Source organism: Danio rerio, chromosome 6 (assembly GCF_052040795.2).
Source record: "Danio rerio strain M-AB ecotype USA chromosome 6, GRCz13ab, whole genome shotgun sequence".
NCBI lineage: Eukaryota > Metazoa > Chordata > Actinopteri > Cypriniformes > Danionidae > Danio > Danio rerio.
Window position 1 is genome coordinate 47579543 of NC_141026.1, and position 15551 is coordinate 47595093.

The 15551-nt window shown below is 35.1% G+C and overlaps 1 protein-coding gene across 7 annotated transcripts in view; it reads left to right on the forward strand.

Moving 5' to 3' along the window:
- Positions 1-15551, forward strand: part of cntn4 (contactin 4) — a 430281-nt gene that overhangs the window by 81124 nt on the left and 333606 nt on the right. For 2 of the 7 annotated variants that reach the window (XR_015492869.1, XR_015492870.1), the window contains exon 1: positions 13285-13524. The exons of 3 other annotated variants lie outside the window; for them this stretch is intronic. The gene's annotated coding sequence lies outside the window, so the exon portion shown is untranslated. 7 annotated transcript variants of the gene reach the window in all.

The following is a 15551-nucleotide window of genomic DNA, read 5'->3' on the forward strand; positions in this document are numbered from 1 at the left end:
AATTAGATCTTATTCATACGAATTAGCCACTACATCAAAAAGTTACGAATTGCTGTGAGATTGTGTTGGATTGTGGGCACACTATATCTACACACAGTCCTGTCCAAGCAGTTTAGAAAAGTTGATTTTAATCATAGCTGCCCTTCAAAATCTCCTTGCTGACAAATGAATTAAACACCATGGTTTAAAGGAGAGATTTGAAATGGCTTTTAATTAGTCATATTAATTGTATTTTATTGATTGTCTTGTTCAAATTTTGACTGGCATTATGCCATTGCTAGTTATGACTGACATTATTCCATTAGGAATTTTGCTTAATATTTTTAAAATATAATTTACTATATAAACTAGTGTTTCGTTGAATGTTGCTTTAGTACAAAATACAAATATATACAGTATGAAACAATAAATAAAAAGAGAAAAGACAAATTCAAATGCAAAAAATAAATAAAAATTAGTCTATAGATATTCAATTTAACAAGTTAAAATATGTGTTGCAAGCAGGATTCAGACAAGGTATGAGGTAAAGCTGGGTTCCAGGTGTCTGAATGAGAATTTAGTCACAGAATGGGACATCTTAAAGGTCTCAAACAATAGAACTGCTATGTTTTGTTCTAAGCATTTGTTCTAGAAATTGCGCTGAATGGTGTCTGAAAGTGAACTGAATGCTTTATCTTCCCTGCAACTTACTTTTGTGCTCTAAGAAATTAATAAAAAATGGAGTGTGACGAGTGCTGTTCCAAAAATGAAATTCTTCTGTAATACTTTAGTCTTATATTATACTCTTTCCTATGTCAGTCAAAAAATGTACATTATTGTCTGATTTAGAGCTTGGCGTTTTGAAAATTCATTCTTTTTGTCCTGTGTCCAAAATCTGGGAAATATTTTTCTTTCTTTCTTTCTTTCTTTCTTTCTTTCTTTCTTTCTTTCTTTCTTTCTTTCTTTCTTTCTTTCTTTCTTTCTTTCTTTCTTTCTTTCTCTTTCTTTCTTTCTTTCTTTCTTTCTTTCATAAAATATTGCTGCAATTTTAACCAATGTAAAGCAGTGTCCGAAGACACATTGATTGATTCATACATTCAAATTATTAATATTTAAAAATTTTAAAAACATTCATTCATTTTCTTTTTGGCTTAGTCCCTTTATTAATCAGGGGTCGCCACAGCGGAATGAACTGCCAACTTATCCAGCATATGTTTTACACAGCGGATGCCCTTCTAGCTGCAACCCATTACATCCATACACACTAATTCACACACATACACTACGAACAATTTTAGCTCACCCAATTCACCTGCACATGTCTTTGGACTGTAGAGGAAACCAATAAGAACATGGGGAGAACATGCAAACTCCACATAGAAATGCCAACTGACCAGCAACCTTTATGCTGTGAGGCGATCATGCTACCTACTGTGCCACCGTGACCCCCTATTTAAAAACATATATAATTTAATTAAAGCACAATAGCCCCTATAGCAAATAAAGTCATTTTTAAAAGGGTTGAAAGTTTTTTTTTTTTTTTGTGTGTTGACTTAGAAACAAGCTAATTAGGTCTACAAAATGATTTTTCACTGTCTGGCCATATAACTCACAACATCTAATTAGTAAGGAAAACTTTTATATACTGTATTGTAAGTTGAATGTGAACTCTCTATGATCTGACATGGCGCTGGCACAGTAGCTTAGAGAGTAGCACAAACATCTGAACGTGATCGAGCCAGAACAGGTGTGAGTAAGACACTTTTGCCAGCTTGAGCTGAGAAATGTTTCACCATGGATTTAGCCCAGTTCAGTTTGGGCATCAGCCAATAATAAAAAAGAAAAAAAGTCTTCCAGGAGAAACTGGGCAATATTGGACACAGGGGGCTGTGTCAACCTATAAAGCAGGCAACTTGCTAATGACTTTTTCAGAAACTAATTTTCTTCTTTGCCGCACTGGCCATAAAAGGTGGTTATCTCCTCCATCCAGGGATAGATAGAGATTTAACTGTCCTCATTGTTTATTGTTTTCCACTGCAGATTTTATGTGGTACACGGCACTCGCACCATGAGAAAATCCCCTCCGATTTATTTCGCTCTATGGCCTGAGCTGTTCTCAAATAGTTTCTTAATTATAGGGCATGATAATATTGCACAATAGCACTCAATGCTAATACCTCAGTAAAATAACGCCAACAAGAGTGCTCTAGTTGACAATAGATTGTTCCGCTGTGGGTCTTGTTAAAGCCAACTCTACCTGCTTAGCAGCTAAAACAAGAGCACAGTTAACGCAGAGCAGCCAAAACAAATCTGATGAATAGATCAGGTTTCAGAGAAAGAATCATTATTAAAATCATGGTATTCCGATGATTTACACTAGCTGCTCTTCCAGCTTGAAGATCTGAAAAATGATCAAAATGTTTTTATAATCCACTAACCCAAAGGCCAGTAATTTTGGTCAGACTGCAGGCTGGATTAAACTGTTCAAAAACATCTGGACTGCCTCAAGTGGTTTTCTGGCCTTACATGGTGGACAGAGAAATTCTATAACCATCATAAATGACTACTTTAGTTAGTTTTAGAGATTTTGTCCACATTTCTTGACTTTGAAGACCTAATGAAAGATACCAGCAACATCCTGTTTGTTGTGTTTTACAGCAGTGTAGTTTAGCAGTCTAAGCCTGGATTTTAGTTTCATAAAGGTTTTGTCCTTTTTCACCAGCTTGGCTTAACTGAGATACCAGCTCATACCAGTAAACCAGATTTTTCTTCCGGCTCCCAGGATTATTAGACTGGTGTAGTGTGTTGGAAAGTTATAGATATGAAGAGTTTTATTGCAAAACGAGATATATCCATTTTGAGAAATGTTGGTTATTTGACATTATTATTTAAGACAATAACAGTAAAGTTTATTCACAATATTTGTACATTAAACTATTACTTGAGCTCAGTGAAGGCCAGGAACACAATATTCTTCAAATCCAGGATATTTTTTATTTAACTTTATGTCCATGAATAGTTCATAAATAAGTCAAAAACCATGCCAAAATGCAACAGAATAACCTTAATATTGTCAAACATCATAAATTGGTTAAAAAAACAATACATCATAAATATATGGAATACTGTATACAAAGGTTGATTAATAATAATAATAATAATAATGATAATAATAATAATAATAATATTCTGAGTCCGTTTTGGTCAGAACGTGCATAACATAACACACACACACACACACACACACACACACGCACACACATACACAGTATACTTTACTCACTAATTCTTCTCTGTTGTTTATGATGATCAGATCTGCTTTTCTGTCTGTACAGTATCTTCTGCTCTCAGACCAGCTTTTCTCCTCAGAGGAAATGAAGTATAATCTGGACTGATAATAAAAACATCCACCTGTAAACACAAAGGTGTGTTAGTATTTTGTTTCCTTTCATGATTTACATATTTATTCTATTAGTTTGTAACCAAATCTTATATATTTAATGTGATTAACATGTTACTTTTTTCAATACATTTAACAAGTTTACTAAACTCTTAACGCAGCAACACACCTAAAACACAATATATATATATATATATATATATATATATATTTTTTTTTTTTTTTTTTTTTTTGCAAAACGCTATATATCCACCTTAGGCTATATTCTACTACAGTAATACCATTAAGAAAAACTAGTGTATCAATGTTTTGTTTGATAAGTAAGGTGAAGTTAGTTAGATAAGCGACTTGTAGCTTGTTACAGAAAGAGTGGAGGCTCCTTCCACCCAGCTGCTGAAAACCAAACCTGTATGATCAGAGCAGGCGGAGCCACGGTGTCACAGTTCTTGAATCTGCTGCATAGAGGTTGCGACACAAGATCGCCTAGCCCCATCATATTTAATTAATTATTTCACTGTAATAACAATAATAATCATCATCACCACTAGGGCCTGACCAGCCACTGTGGCTAGTTGCGTTTCCAGTCACAATTTAACGCAAGAAATTTATTGGCTTTTCATGATCACAGCTGAACCACTTAAAACACTTGGAATGTTTTGACAATGTTTTTGTTTCCTATTCTTTACTTTGAATGTTTCAGGATCATCAATGTGTATGGAGGATAAAGTAACTCATTGAATTCATCTAAAATATTGTTATTTTGTGGTACAAAGATGAACAAAGGTCTTGTGGGATTGGAAAAACATGAGATGGAATAATTAATAACAGAATTTTAATTTGTGGGAGAGCTAGTTATTTAATATGAACAAACCAGTCTAGTTTCAGCAGAATTTCCAGTAGCGCAGTTTAAAAATGAGACAGAAGTAATTGCTTCCTTGCTGAAGTAAATCTTTAAACAGCCCAAAATTGTTTTGTTATAGAGAAATTCTGCACACTCTTCAGATAGGAGAAACAGGCTTAATTTAAACTTAAGCTGTGTTTTTCAACAATAAGGTTTAGCAGTCTAACCTTAATCCTTGTTTTAGAGGAGTTTGGGGTTCTTTGACTAGCATGGACAGCTTCCACACCCTCAAACCAGCTTAGACTGGTTTAATTGTTGTTGTTTGCAGTTTAAAAATGTTGTCTATGTGATCAAAATGACCCCTTGCCCGATCTGACCTCCCATAACTTTGCAGATTTGTTTCAGCTGTGCTGTCAGTCTAAACTATTGTGTTACTGAATGCATGCCGTCAAGTGCCGTAATGTAATTCCAAATGGGAAGGAAACAGGGCTCATCATTCAAAACGACCCTGTGGCCATTGATAAAAAGGCCTGATAATGCCACGCTTCCTGTGTTTCCCCAGCCTAAATCTGCTCTTCCTGCAGCGAGTTTGGCTAATGCTTAAAACCACTCTGCGATTTGCACGACACTTTAAAATGCACTAGAGCAGCTCTTCTCTCGACATCATTAATATTCTTTATTGCATTGCTCAGTTTATAATCTCTGTTGATCAGGAGATTTCGTCTTAATCATATAAACCCTTTAGTGGATGGGGAATATTATGTATTAATGAGCTATCAAGATCCACAAAGCCTATGCAACCTGAATATCAATACCTTTTGAATTCCGCATCAGAAGATAATTGATTTATCCGAATTCTGTGCAAGAAAAGTCAACAACTTTTTTTTTTTTACGCTACAGAAGTTCTGTTTACAAGGAGCATGGACAGTTAAATGCCTGTGTTCATGAGTCATTAGCGGCTGTAGAGTGACACCAAGCAGACAAATCCCAGATGAGATCGGCCCAGGAGACGCATGAGACAGCACAAAGAGGAAGGTCAGAGCTTAGCCTTTAACTTCCAGAAAGATTCAATAGCAGTGGCTGCATTCTCTGAATTAAACAAACAGGAGACCCACTTCACATCTGAGGCCATATCTGCCCACATACAGCATTTGTTAAAGTTTGAGTGCACTATTAATCCCTTCACATGGATTTTGTACTAGAGATTTTGTATATTGAGATTTTGAATATTAATTGTCTTTATGATTATTATTTTATTGTCTCTACACCAAAACTGCAACTGCAGAACATGCTATTGAAAAACTTTCACTACTGTTCAAGTTTTCAGCTGGTAAGGTTTATTATTATTTTATTTTTTTTTATGATTTGAAGTCTTTTATCTTCATGTTTGATTTCATCAAAAAACTAACATTGTCAAATACACTTACTGGCCACTTTATTAGGTAAACTCTACTAGTACCGGGTTGGACCCCCGTTTGCATTCAGAACGGCCTTAATCCTTTGTGGCATATATTCAACAAGGTACTGGAAATATTTCTCAGAGATTTTGGTTTATGTTGACTTGATTTGTCGGCTGCACATCCAAGATGTGAATCTCCTGTTCCACCACATCTCAAAGTTGCTCTATTGGATTGAGATCTAGTGACTGTTGAGGCCAACTGAGTACAGTGAACTTATTGTCATGTTCAAGAAACCAGTCTGAGACTCACGCTCTGTGACAACACATTATCCTGCTGAAAGAAAAGTGTGCCAAGAAAATACCCATCACACCCCTACACCACCACTACCAACCTGAACCGTTGATACTAAGCAGGATGGATCTATGCTATTTTGTTATTGACACCAAATTCTGATCCTACCTTCTGAATGTTGCAGAAATTGAGACTCATCAGACCAGGCAATGTTTTTCAATCTTCTATTGTTCAATTTTGGTGAGCCTTTGGAAATTTTAACCTCCATTTCTTGTTCTTAGCTGACAGAACTGGCACCCGAAGTGGTCTTCTGCTTCTGTAGCCCTTCCGCCTCAAGGTTGGACATGTTGTGCATTCAGAGATGCTCTTCTGCATGCCTCGGTTGTAAAGAGTGGTTTTTTGAGTTTCTGTTGCCTTTCTATCAGCTCCAACTAGTCTGGCCATTCTCCTCTGACCTTTGGCATAAACAAGATATCTTCACCCACAGAACTGCCGCTCACTGGATATTTTCTCTTTTTCGGACCATTCTCTGTAAACCCTAGAGATGGTTGTGCTTGAAAATTTCAGTAGATCAGCAGTTTCAGAACTACTCAGACCAGCCAGTCTGGCTCAAACAACCATGCCACATTCAAAGTCACTAAAATCACCTTTCTTCCCCATTCTGATGCTCAATTTGAACTACAGCAGATCCTCTTAACTGTGTCTAAATGCCTAAATGCAATTAGTTGTTGCCATTTGATTTGCTGATTAAAACTTTGCATTAATGAACAGTTGGACAGGTGTACCTAATAAAGTGGCTGTTCGGAATATTTAAATCCATAACATAGTGATGAATTACTGTAGATCAGATCCTATACAGTAATGATCTAAAAAAAAAAGCAAGTGTCTGTTTTACAAACAGTATTACAATTGTAAGGTTTTTTTTTTTTTTTTTCCCTAGATTATCCTTCTGCCAAAAATTGTTCTGCTTTAGGCAAATTTTCAAATGCAGGCTACATTTTTGAGAACAGGCAAATACTCTATATACCCTTTATTACATCTTCTTGCAGTTTTTTCACTAATCCAAACATGTACATTTTTGAAAAATCTCAAATACGTTACTTGAGCACGTTTTCCCATACAAGCCATTTTTTGTAAATCCACCACTGTGGAAATTTCTAGAAATATCAACATCTTTCTTACACATGTGCATGAGTGAAGCCAGTTGTCATGTGGTCATGCATTATATAAAATATTGATATCAACTGACCCACACACCCCTTCCCTAAACCCAACCAATAGTGTTTTTTTTTTTGTTTTTTTTTCAAAAACAAGCTACAATAGACAAGCCATGTGCTTATTCCCCAATGTTTTTATGGGTTTCATTTTACATGGTTTCTGGAATGGTCCTTCGCCGGACTCAATCCCCTGTCCGATCTCCTTTGGCGTCCCAAGTCTGATGCCATTGGTGGTGAGTTACCGAGCAAACCAGTCACTCTAGAAAAGCCATCCTTATGGGGGTAAGCAGTCATGGTACTGCCCCATAGCGTTCATTTTACATACAAAATGCAGCCATATTTACCTGCGAGCATATGTTTGACGGCTCTCAAAAAGTAACCTTGGGCACTTTTTTTTTACAATCAGCCCATATTGCCAATTTCTGCTTTCCGATAGAGGAAGGAAGTGTTCTATAAACTATTTGAAAATAGCCGTCATTTGCAGCTAAGTGAAGTTTCTTTATAAACTAATTTCGAGAGGATCACATGCTTATGATTTCTTGCGGCTGATCCCGTATTATCCAACTTATGATTCACCAATCAGATGATTCCTAAGCCACTATTAATACCTTAAGTTCCATATAACAGCCATCTTCGTTTTGAAGAATCCCTCCTTCCACCCCTACTCCTCCTCCTTTCCCAAACGCGTGGCACGGTGGCCCAGTGGTTGACACTGTTGCCTCACAGCAAAAAAGTCACTGGTTCTAGTCATTACCAAGCCAGCCAATGTTTCTGTGTGGAGTTTACACATTCTCCCTGTGCTCATGTAGGTTTCCCCCCGTTAGTTTTCCCCCACTGTCCAAAAACTTGTAATTTAGGTTAATTGACTAATCCAAATCAGCACCATAGACATGCTCCTAGTAAGTAATTATCTCTTAAGAGCAATCACTATCTGTTCATTAGCCACTACAGCAGGAGAGTTCTCGAGATCTACCTGAGCTTAAACTCCCCTCTTGCCTTGCAAACAGGAGGGGCCCCGGGCTTGAGGATCTTATGAGCTCAGGGCTCTCTCCCGGGACAGCATGCCAAACAAGCTTAATAATCAATCATCAGCTAAGTGTGAACTCTTGAAATAACTGTTTTCAAAAATGTGACTGTTTTCAAACAGGTTTCCCTTTATTGGTCAAAAAAAAAAGATAATCCCTGCTAAAATGTTACCTTGTCAAGTAAATCACTGCTTTATTATGAATGGCAAAACCTGTTTCAAGAGTTCACACTTAGATACTGTTTGACAACTTGTTAGCAAGTTAGCAGATTTGGCATGCTGTCCCAGGAGAGAACCCTGAGCTAGAAGATAGTTGAGCCCAGGGCTCCCGCCAGGTCCATAGAGCATGTGAGGGGAGTACGAGATCAGTTGTTCTCGAGAGCTCCCCTCGGCAAAAGAGGAAAGGAGGAGAAGGGGTGGATGGGGGGGTTTCTTTGGGAAAATGAAGATAAGGGAGTAGTTCTTAGCTAGGTTACTTATAGTGGGTTTGGATCGATCTGATTGGCTAACTAATGAATGTAGATGAGTTGCCAGCTGCAGTCAATCATATAACGTGCTCCTCTCGAAATTAGTTTGTGAAACTTAATTTAAAAATTATCAGTTTGCAATTCAAAAAGTTTGGAATTTCAATGTGACCGTTCTTCAAAAAATCTATAAAAAAGTCATTTTAAAGAGGTTCCCATTGACTCTTTTTGTGTATTATTGGTCAGATAAGCTGATTTTGAAATGTTACTGCATCATGCAAAAAAACTACTTTCTTACAATTGTGGGTAGTGCTTCAGAAACGTGTTCGAAAATAGACACAATTTTGCAGATCCACTAAGAGGTAGTGTCCCATTCATCCTTAAGGCATTGTTCACCCAAAAATCCAAATAATTTCTTCGTTTGCTCACCTTGCACTTATTTTTCTTTCTTTCTTTTTTTTTTTTTTTTTTCTGTTGAACACAAAACAGATATACCGAAGAATGTTAGGAAAAAACTGCATTGACTTCCAAAGTATATTTTAGTTCCTTCTATGGATGTCAATGGCTGCTTTTTGTCCAACAGCCATCAGAATATATTGTTTGGTCTTTAGAGTGCGATGAAATTTATGCGTGAAACAGTGACTGTAAATCTTGAATAATTCTGTGTATTTAATTTAGTCCACATTTACACAGTCAACGTTACTCCAGACTTTGGCTTTAGTGATTTGGTGATTATGTATGCAGCATGAGAAGTCAGCAAATGTGTCTGAGTGCACAAAGACAGCGGAGAAGCCGCCTGTTCGCTTCTCTTCCCTTCAAGGCGGTTGCTCTTTCCCTCGCTGTCTTTCCTGCAAGTTAATCCCATCAGGAATTCAATTTACTTGTCTTTTAATTATCGCCTTCCAATTGACTATTTTAAAAGGAGAAGATTTTCTCCAATCCCACTTACTATAATTAGGGCTTATGTGCGGATAATGAAAATTTTAAGGGATCAAAGGTGGAATACATTTGTAGAGGGGCCTGAATCTGTTTAATGCACTTGCTTACAGTGTAATCCCGAGATTGCTGTGCAATGCAGAGCACCACAATAATTATGTAAATAAAAAAATAATAATAAAGTGGCTGCCTAGTATTACAGCAGCAGTCAGTGCAGGCAGTCTGAAATCACCTGATTTGACAAACCTGAGTTTGACAACAGGCTTGTTAGCTTGTGCCACCTAGTGGATTAGCACCTTCCGTCTGGACATGAGGTTAGGCATCTAATAACAAACGATTGATTTCCCTCCCCGGCAGTCTCACAAATTGGAAGCTTTACTACATTAAAACTTCAGCGCTCCTAAACACCCAACCGGAGCATCTAGATGGTCGTAGCATGTCGATGAGAATGCAATCTGTCTCCCCCGGTGAGGATATGAGCGCTAAACAAGATGGATTCATTATAGACTTATTTCTCAAGCAGCTGTGCATGAGAAATAGCACTGTTTGTGTGCCTATTTTTTCTCTCTCTCCCTCTTTCCCCCTGCCATGGAATTGCATGAACATATGCAAAGCAGCCATAGTTACACAACACGCACTGAGACATGCACCTAACAACCCCGTCACACCAGTGTCAAAACATGTCACGCTCTCCACCTCACCGTTCTGTCACAGCAGACAGAGGGTGCCGTCGGGAGTTAAGCATGTCAATAAGCCCCTAACATTGATCAAGACACTTACTGAACAGCTTATAAACCCCCTGGCGCAGGTGCCTGGATAGATCAGTCTTCTGATCCAACTTAATTGAGGAAAATGTAATAGTATTGAGGGAGAGGAGGAGGCGGTGCTGGAGTCTAAACTCCAATCATGACATAGAGCAATGTGATCTCATTAAAGGGCATATAAATAATTGATCAGCTAATGCAACTGCTTCTTAAGGGTTTCTCTTAGATTGTGTTTGGCAGCTGGGGTTTGTGATGATGAGGCCTTTGCAAAACCACTCATCAGGTTTTTTTGTTCGTAATGCTGAGGTTCTTTTTAAGACTAATGGTAATCATTGTTTTCATTTGATCCATCATCCTCTGTGATAATGTAGTGCTAGTGCTTCTTTGGGGTTTCCGGGGAGAATGGAGTACACACAGGAATGCAGTACAACTTCTGTGTGCTGTTTACTGTGATTTATTTTATTGTTTCCTATTGTTTTTGCTAAAGAGTCAGATTGGGGTACACACAGAAACAGTGTTAGTCAGTTAGATAAATTCTCGTGGTGAAAGGAGGTGCTTGACTGCTTTGTGAAATCTTTAGAAAACATCACAAAATGTTCAATATCTATATTTTTAGAATATAATTTTATAGTTAAAAGTGGATTCACCATTGTGTCTTGAGAGCATGTCACAGAATGTGTGCTGATGTCCCATTTAGTTCCTGTTTCCAATTATGTAAAGCAAATATCAACTTTGTTGAAGTTTTAATGGCTAAAGGACATGTCACATGACATTACTAAAATTTAATTTTATTGGTTAAATATAATTAGAGTTTTTAAAAACTAAATTTTCTCAGTGTCATTTATAAATGGTGATGCCCTAAATAAATGAAGATCTGTCTTGCTGTCTTTTCACTTTGGCAAAGGAACACCATAAAAGAATCTGAGCAGGGGTGAGAGGTTAATTTATAAAATGACATTGCATATATTAGTTATTTTCAGATTCATTTGAATAAAATATATTGTGTTAACACAATAAAATATATTGTGTTAACAGGGCTGTTAATCTAAATATTGGAGTCCCCCACCTATTTATTTGTAACATAAGCTGATTAATTGATCTTTTAAAGTGCCTTTTATTAAATATATTTAGGTGACATCAAATGTGATAAAAACTACATGTTGTGGTTTTGAAACTATATCACTGCTTAATTAACAAATGAAAATAATACTAATAATAATAATAATAATAATAATAATTATTATTATTATTATTATTATTATTATTATTATTATTATTTTCTCAGTACTGAGTTGCAGCAGGAAGGGCATTCGCTGTGTAAAGCATATTCTGGATAAATTGGCAGTTAATTTTGCTGTGGTGACCCCTGATGAATAAAGGGACTAAGCTAAAGGAAAATGAATGAATAAATGAATAATAAAATAATAATTATTATTTATATAATGATAATAATAATAATAATAATAATAATAATAATAATAATTAGTGTTTTTATCTGCTTTTGTTGTTGCTTTATTATACTTTTTCTAAAAATTGGCTTTATCCACCAATATTCTGTAGCTTAAACTTCTTAATTGACTTTTGAAAAACTTTAAAAAAAAATAAAATAAATAACTATGTATATATATATATATATATATATATATATATATATATATATATATATATATATATATATATATATATATATATATATATATATATAATTGAAAATTATTTAATCGAACATGTATTAAATAAAAAAAAAAAAATATATATATATATATATATATATATATATATATATATATATATATATATATATATATATATATATATATTATTATTATTATTATTATTATTATTATTATTATTATTATTATTAGAATATTATTTTGTTAAATATATATTGCATTAAATATATCAAAATATCTATTATTATTGTTTTTGTATTATTGTTAATATTATTATTAGGGTTAAGGTTATTATTATCACAGCATATATTATTTTGCAGTTGTCTGTTGTTGTTGTTGTTGTTGTTTTTCTATTGAACTTGTGTAAATATTGGAGTCATCCACTAACATTTTATACATAATGTGGGATCCAAAGTAATAAATACATAATTGTAGCTATAATTATATAGTAAATAAGCCCATTGTTATATTGCATTAGTGTTGGCATTCTTAAAATATTACATTAATTAAATCAATGGTGGTAAAAACCAAATAGTTGGAATGACTGTAATAGTAGCAGCAGCAGTAATCTAACCATTTCTTGTATTAACAGTATATAATAATAATAATAATAATAATAATAATAATAATAATAGTAATTATTATTATTATTATTATTATTATTATTATTATTATTATTATTATTATTATTATTATTATTATTATTATTATTAATAATAATAATAATAATGATTATTAGTATTACCTTTATTATTATTATGTCAACAATCATATATAGTATTTATTAAACTGTGTTTAACAATTTTCTTTATATTTGACTTTATATTTAACTCTATTTTCACTTTATTTTAACTCTAACTGTAATTAAAGTTTTTGACAGGAACACAAACATATTTTGAAAATTAAATTTTTGGATAGTAAAAATAGTTTGATATTTTACTATATGCAACTACATCTGAATATACATTTTCTCTATGAATTGAAATACAGTAAAATTACATGCACTACATACGTTTTCTTAAAAAAAATCTAATTTTAATTACATTTCACCTTGCACGTTTTACTCTTTACACTCCACCCAGAGCATCCCGCCCTCTCAAAGCCCCCTCAAAAATGAATAATAAATGCCTATATTCCACAGCAAGTTTCAAGCGATTCTGCCGTATCAGCTGTGTCCTCTTCGCATCCCTAATGTCAAAGCCTCAGCCCTTCGGTGACACAAAGATGATGTGATTTGTGTGACTCTTTGGAAAGCCTCCAGCAGCACAGTATGTGGGAGGTGCCCACCCCATGCCACACTAGCAGCGCGGCTCATGTTGATCTGATGCAGGAATCAGCGGGGACCGTGTGTGTTTGTGTATGTGTGTTTGGATAGCGCGGTTTCTCCAGCCTCGACCTATTCTGCCATTAAGCGGCACTTTTTTTCTTTTTCTTTTTTCTTTTTTTGGAGATCCTCTCCGTTTTATTCGGATGCTCGGTCTCGCAGTGACTCCGCATCACTTCTCTGAGGAAGCGCCGAGACTCCATGCATCACAGTAAGTGCGTCTTCAGTTATCAGCTGTGCATCGCTCCGTCACGCTGCACTCGGGGGTTTTATATATTGCTTCTCCATCTGCACTTCCAGCATATGCGGAGAGTAAGTAGGAGATGCATGTTTCGTCATGTGTTTTTTGTGTTCGCGACGTATTTTCTTCAGTCATTTACTTGGAGAAGAAGGGACCACAACCTCACTTTGGCGACCGCTTGGTCTGTTGACGGTTCCCCAGTGCTTATAAGACATTTCTGTGCCTGCGATGGATGACAAAACCAGTGATCAATTGATTAAATTATTTAAATTAGGGCCAGTAGTAGTAGTAGTAGTAGTAATAGTAGTGGGAGAAGCTGTGTCTAGTTAAAAAGACAACACATACTGTACAGTGCTGAAGAAAATACTAGTTGAAATGACTGGAGTAGTATTAGTAGTAAGTAGTAATCACTGTTGGGGTTCATCTATACAGTGTATTTAGCAAGACAATAAATACAGTAGTGTAGTGGACAAGTTTAAATGATTAAAATAATAGTACTAGTAGTATCGTAGCAATAAAATTGAATTATCATTACTTAAATCATCACCGATATATATAAATAAAAGTTGCAGAAGCAATAAAGTAGTAGAATCATCATTAATTAAAACTATTAATACTTTTATACATAATAAATATAGATATAGTGCTGGCAAAGTCATTTCTCTGCAATTGTTATTTGTTAAATATTGTTGCAGTGTTATTTACTATTTAAAGGTTTGGCTGCAAGTCATACTTGGAACATTATTTACCATGATATGTATTTTCTTTAGTCATTTACTTGGAGAAGAAGGGACCACATCCTCACTTTGGCGACCGCTTGGTCTGTTGACATTTTTTCTATTGCTTATAAGACATTTCTGTGCATGCCATGGATGACAAAACCGCTAGTAATCAATTTAATAAATTATTTAAATTGGGGCCAGTACTAATAGTTGGAGAAGCTGTGTCTAGTGGGAAAGACAACATAAACTGTACATTGCTGAGAAAATACTAGTTGAAATGACTGGAAGAGCTGTAGTAGTAGTAGCAGTTATAAAATCATTACTTGTATTTGCAGTACATTATTATTATTATTATTATTAGGTAAAATATCACTAGGTCACATGATGAATAACTATAATAAATGTAAATAAAATAATAAATGTACCTGTGTTGGTGTGGTCTGTTGTCCATCAACATTGTTCCAATGTTATTTGATATTTAAATGGTTGGGTGCTTGTTATATATGGAACAGTTTACCTTGCAGTGATGTATGTTAGCTAATAAATAAATAAATAATTAATGAATAATAAAACATATATTTTCTGTCACATTTAAACGATGCAAGTGATATATAAAACAGTTGACCTTGAAATGATGTAGGTTAGTTAATAAATAAATAATAAATTATTAATAGAAAAAAAAAATTATTTTGTTTTGCATGCATAACACCAAGTCTTGCCAAATAACCTCAAAAGTGGTTTCAGCAGTGCGGAGGCTTTGTATGTGTTAGCAATGCAGCAGTGCTAAATGCTTTGTATATTTTAGCAATGCAAACTCTTGGCTATTATCGCTAAAAGTGACCTTTCTTTGGGACCATCATTCATCAAATCCTCAGTAGGCACCGCAGGTGTCATGATGACGGCAGGCTCAGACCTTTAATTTGTTTGCTAAAAGCTATCACTCACAGATCATTGTGTGTTTCAAGTTCATGACACAAGTGGTGATGGGTGAGTGGGTGAGTTGTTTACTCTGAGAGTCTGTCCATTTTCACTAGTTGACACATTCAGGCCAGTTTGTGCACCTGTTACAATATCATTATCAAGCTGACAGCCAATCACATAGAGGCATGTGCCTCCTGTCACATGACTAGTTATTTATTCCAAAAAACTAATAGCTTATTTGCCACTTTCAATCAAGCGAAAGTGAACAGCATCTTGATGTTTGCACTGAAAGTCATCATGACTGTTGACTTTTCCAACCCATTTTCGAGTTGATCTTACTTCCTACAACAGCTG